Here is a 6000-nt window from a genome sequence, read left to right as displayed (position 1 = left end):
AAAAGAATCACTAAAAAACTAAGAAAATATTTGCAGCCTGTGACAAAGGATTAGTATTTATTAACTATAAATGAAATGTTTCTAAAAATCCAAAATTAAAAGATAATGTTTCCAATAGTAAAGTTGACAATTCACAAAGAAAATGCACAAATTGCTGATATGAAATTGAAACAATGTTCATTCTCATTGAAGTCTTATAAATATAATTTAAAACATTACATTTTTTGTTCTATAAATTTGACAAGTATTAGAAAATAATAATATGCTGTGTTGGGTCAAGTTAAGGGAATGAGCATGTTCATATGTGTTGATGAAAGTGAAAATTGTTTTAAATTCTCCAGTATACATTAAAATACACATACGTGTTGCTCAAGGTAGAGCTAGTCGGCTGATCCAGCATTTTCTGATTTCCTTCTCCCTCCCTAGCTGGAAAAGCCAAATGCTCACAATTCCATTTTCACCTGCATCAAAGCTTGTCATCCGGTAGCATCCTTTCTAACTAAACACAAGCAGAAGCCTGAGGAGGGATTCTGAGACAGTGTTAACTCTTTTGCAAAAAGGGATGGAGTGGCTGACACCTCCCCTGCCTCTGTCTTCCTTCCTTAAACATTGCCCTCTCCAAAGGGCTACGGAGAGGCCAAGAGCACTCCAGAGATGCTCTCACAAGTACCAACAATCACTTCCCTCTGTACTTTATAATAACTGAGAAAAATAACTCCTCATTTGTCGAAGCCATTCTTGGTCAGGCATCTGTTACACGGAGCTGAATGCATTGCCAACAGACGTATCTAGCAATTCTAGTACAGTCTGACGAAAATAAGCTGCACAGAAGCTTAAGGATAAAGCAAAGAATCATTAATAATGAATACTATCAAATAACTGAATTTCCAACAATAATATTAGGTGTAGAGAAAAAAGCACTTGCCAGGTCAATAGCTACATACCAGGGACCAGGGTGTGTGTGAATTGGCTCAAGCAAAAAACTAAATCTGGATTAGCAGCTACAATTGGAGTTACCACCATATGAGGCTTACAATAGTCCACTGTCACTCTCCTGATCCATCTGTCTTCTGTACAACCCAAATAGGCTTATTGAATGGGAACACGGGAAGAATCAAGACGTCTGCATGGTTGCTAATTGCTGAAATTTCTCTGGAAATGCAGTATGGATTTTGGCTAATATTTCTAAGGGCAGAGACAGTCTTAGTGGCTTCCACTGTAATAGCCCTCACTCCATGCATAGGGAACCAGAGTGGAAATCTGCCAGTTGCTGAGTAGATATTCCAAGCATGCATTCCCAGTTCTGGATCTGGGCTTGGGGGCCCCACGAGGCCCACTGTGAAAAGGATCTGAGACGTAACTCCGTTGATCACCTGACCTCCACCAGCTCCCACTCTAACTCATGGACCCCTTGAACTGGTGCACTTCAGTGATGTTCTGGGTATTTCTGAATTAATGCTGGTTTACAGCAAGTGTCCAATAATCCCCTAAAATCGGAATATTGCCTTTTCCCAGTAGATAGTTCCCCTGAAAAGAGATTGCATGTCACTTTTGGAAAAGTAAGGAGGAACAAATTAACAATATGAATTCTTGGCTGTATAAGTGGGTCCTTCTTCATGGGGATTCAGCCTCCCCTCACTCAAGGGGCTCTATGTCTGTGAACTGGCTCAATTCTGAGAATTGACTGAGCAGCAATGACACAATGTTGGTGATTCAAATCAATTGTGTCCATGAGAAGTGGGACAGTTCTGCTTATCTACACAAATAAGACTTAAGTGGCTGGCCATCAATTTCAGCGCTGGGGAGCTCTAGTGATCAAGCAAATCAACATCCTGGGTTTCTGGGAGCCATATTATTCTAACTATTGCTTTGACTCTGCAGTCTGTGTTGATAACTGGTCTTTGGAGAGGAAAGGTCAAGTGCTACCATTCGGCCCCCGCCAGCTTGGCGTCTATTCATCCTGTCTGCATTTAGGGAGTCCAGTTTAATGGTAGCAATTCCCACTGTAATTTCTGACCCACATACAGGGGCAACCCAGTTCTCTTCAAGGATGCTGGGCTCCCCTCATGAATTTATTTCTTATAGTTCTGGTGAATGTTATGTCCTCTGGACCATGCTGGGTTGGATAAGCGTGTCATATATGATAAATATACTCAAGCGTTCTAATTTCCCTAATTCTTTGCACACCTTTCTGGATGGTAACCCAAGAAAGTTCTGATATTTCACATCATTCATTATAGGATGCATTTGAGTCCATATATCAGTCAATGAACCAAGAAATTGTTTAGAGCTAGTCCTAGCCCTTTGAACTAAAATGTTACATTCATGTTTGCTGCTTGTTGGTCTCATATCAATACATTCGGCCTAATCGGATTTGTATTATTTCCACATTGATGACATGGCCTTGATATCCATTCCCACATATATTCCTCGTGTTTCTGTTAATATAGATTAGCAAAATCATGCAGTTACTCTGTTTTTTGTTGTACCTGCTCATGGGTCACACTTTGTAAGCCACCCTTTGGGGCCTGCTGGGACCCGAGTCTGGTTATAGGTCTAGAGGCCAGGAAAGGTGTTAGGGGAGCTCCTGAGGAGGGTCAGGGGCACACTGTAAGGCAACTACCTCAGGGGACGCCACTGCAGCTTATTCAGACAAGGGGAGACTGAGCTCCTCGGGCAGCGGTGGAAGGGCTGCCTCCACTGGCAGAGAAGACTTGACAGAGTTTAGCAGTTGGAGGCAACCTGTTGCATCAGGACCTGCCTCTGTGTCACCATCCTAATTTTTAGAATCCCTTTTCTTCCCAATCAATGTCAATTTTAACAAAAGAGCCCCTGGGAGTTTGAGAATTCAGTTTGCGCTCTAAGTCCACCAGCTGCAGAACTAGGCTTGGGGTTTGGCTCTCAGAAGCTCAGTCCTGTGGCTCAAGAGATAAGGGCTCATTCAAGGCATTCGTTGAAGCTTTCAGTCCCTTACATGGACCTTGAGCTGGAATTAAAGCCTCTAGAGTCATCAGTTTCTTTCCCCAGGTTCTCCAGAGCAGTTAGAAGAAACTAACCAGCCCATTACACTCCCCATTTTTACTAAAACGTTGTATGGCAGCAAGTACTTGGTCACCCAGAGGTTTTCTCCTGTAGGCACTTGATTCCAGGCACCTACAGAGAACAGTGTGACTAAATGTTTTTCCACTGTAGCCCATGGCTGCCAGGTCCCTCTCTACACCGAAAACAGGGTCGTTAATGCCTTCAAATATAATTACTTTTGATACCCAACCCAGGAATCCCAGAACCTATTCATATATTCGGAGAACTCATCTTCAGATTCATATTCTCTGGGACCCAGCTCTTTTATCATTATATGGTGTCTTTATTTCTTAAAGTACGACATGCCATGACTTTTACATTGTCCTATATTTATATAGCCACGACAGCTTTCTTATGCAGATTATTTCCATAGTGTATCTTTTCCCAGTCTTTTTCCCTCCAATCTTCCTGTGTCTTTATAATTAAAATGTGTCTCCAAAGGCAGCATATAGTTGAAATTTGCTTTTCTATGCCATCTGACAGTTCGTTTTTATTAACTGGCAAGTTTAATCCATTTACATCTGATGTAATTGTTTTATGTATTTGAGTTGAATTCTGTTATCTTGATGTTTGTTTCTCATTTGCTCCTTCTGTTTTTGTTTCTCTGTTGTTCTTTTCTTGTCTTACTTTTTGCTAAAATACTTTGTTTTTATTTTTTTCTTCTACTGCCTTCTTAACCGTGGAGAGATGTAACATGTATATGGCTTAGTAGACTCAGAATTATTAAGATGTCCAGTCCTTGAATGTTATCTGGAAAATATAGCAATCTTAAATATGTATACAGTTATTTGCGGAGCATCTAAATTCATAAACGATGAATGACTAAACCAAAAAGAGAAATGAGCAAATCTACTGTTCTGATCAGATATTTCACTACCTGTCTCCATAATTGTTTTATACATTCAGTTTTACACCAATAAAAAAACCACAGGGCTTTTTTTTCTAGCAATTGACAAGGTGAATCTAAAAGTTGTATGAAAAATACAGACGTAGAACTGACAAAACAACTTTGGAAATGACAACAAAACGAAAGACTTACGCAACCTGCTTATTAATACTTACTATGTGAAGTTTCAGTTAAGATAATAAGGCCTAAATATACAAATAGAGATCAACAGAACAGAACAGAGTCCAGAAATAGATCCACACACAATGTGGTTGATTCGTTTTTGATTAAGAACATGCATTGTTCACTGGAGAAAGAATTGTCATTTCAAGATATGCTGCTGGAATTGCTGAATATCTGTATACTAGTACCACTAATAAATGTCAGACCCTTCTTCCCAACATATTTCAAATTAACATCACATGAATCATAAGACTAAACATTAGAAGTAAAATAAGAAAATTCTAGAAAGAACATGGAAGAAATTATTTGTAACATCACATTAGGCAAACGTTTCTTAGAAACAAAGGCACTAACCACAAAAAAATCATAAGTTGGACTTCACTAAAATTAGAACTTTCTACTCTTCAGAAAACACACTCAAGAAATTGAAAAGTCCAATATTCATAACATATATTTAGAAAGGATTTGTACCCAGTCAGTTAAATTTTAAGAAAAGTTAAAACTCAATTAAAAATGGATAAAAATATTAACAGACAGTTCACCAAAGTGGATACGTTAATGGCCAATCACAACATGAACAGATTCTCAACATCACCATTCATTAAATTAAAAACACGAGCTACGACTACACAACATCTAAATGGTTAAAATAAAAATAAAGGACAATAGCAAGTGCTGAGGGGGATTTGCAGCAATTGGAACCCTCATAGATTGCTGGTGGGAGTACAAAATGGTGCAATTATTTAGAAGATGGCGTGAAGTTCCTTATAGATTTAAATGTACACTTGCTGTGTGGTCCAGCAATTCTATTCCTAGATATTGACCTAAAATAAATGAAAACGTGTCTGTGCCAATAATTATAGCAACACTACTAATAACAGCCCCAAAGTGAACACAAGTCCAAATGTCTATCAACAGGCACGTGAATAAAGTAGTTGTGGTGTCTTCATACAATGGATTACTATTTAGCAATAACAGGAACGAATTGCTAATATACTCAAATATGGGTGAAACTCAGACATTGATCTGAGTGAAAGAAGCTGGACACCGGAGAGCACGTACTGTGTGATTCATTTCACGTGTGATTTCTAGACCAGCGACGCTCATCTGCAGCCATAGAAGGGAGATCAGCAGTTTCCTAGCAATGGAGAGGGGAGATGATGTGGGGAGAGATGGATAGTACTTCTGTGTAAAGGGCACCAGGAAAACTGATGGGGCGTTGGAAATATCTACACCTTGTCTGCGGTTGTGGTGACATGGGTGGATACATTGATCACAAGTCATCAGCCTGACACTTTAAAAGTGTGAACTTTTCAAACATAAATTTCATCTCAGTAAAACAGTGGATGTTTAATGACCAGACGTCTTTCATCAGAAAAATCTTTTTCAAAGCCTGAGCTGAGTTCTGTTCTAAAGCTTTAAGAAGAAAGGAAATTTATCAATGATTAAACAGAATATAACATCGAAATCTCCACTTTCCAAAGATTCTTCCTTCATATTTTTTCTTTAATTTCTTTCCAACAGTTTGCATTCAGAAACAAAACCCAAACCCCTTAGCAGCCTCTCCTTTGCGTGTCCATACACTGCCTTCCATATCTCCACGAGGAAGACTCCTGGTACCCTCCTCCCCCACGTTTCCAATTCAGAATTATTAGCTAAACCTGAAACATTCCAGCATGTAATATACAATTCTGTATTTAAATTATGTGACACAAACCAACAGACTGGAAGGAATAAAGAGATAATTTGAAAGAGTTTTAATGACAGTCAACACAGAAATCATAAATAAATGGATCTAACAAAAATGAAAAGGCAATTTCTAATAATTAATAAAAATAAATAATATGGCT

The sequence above is a fragment of the Equus asinus genome, chromosome 24 (genome assembly GCF_041296235.1).
Source record: "Equus asinus isolate D_3611 breed Donkey chromosome 24, EquAss-T2T_v2, whole genome shotgun sequence".
NCBI lineage: Eukaryota > Metazoa > Chordata > Mammalia > Perissodactyla > Equidae > Equus > Equus asinus.
This window is presented reverse-complemented; position numbering follows the sequence as displayed.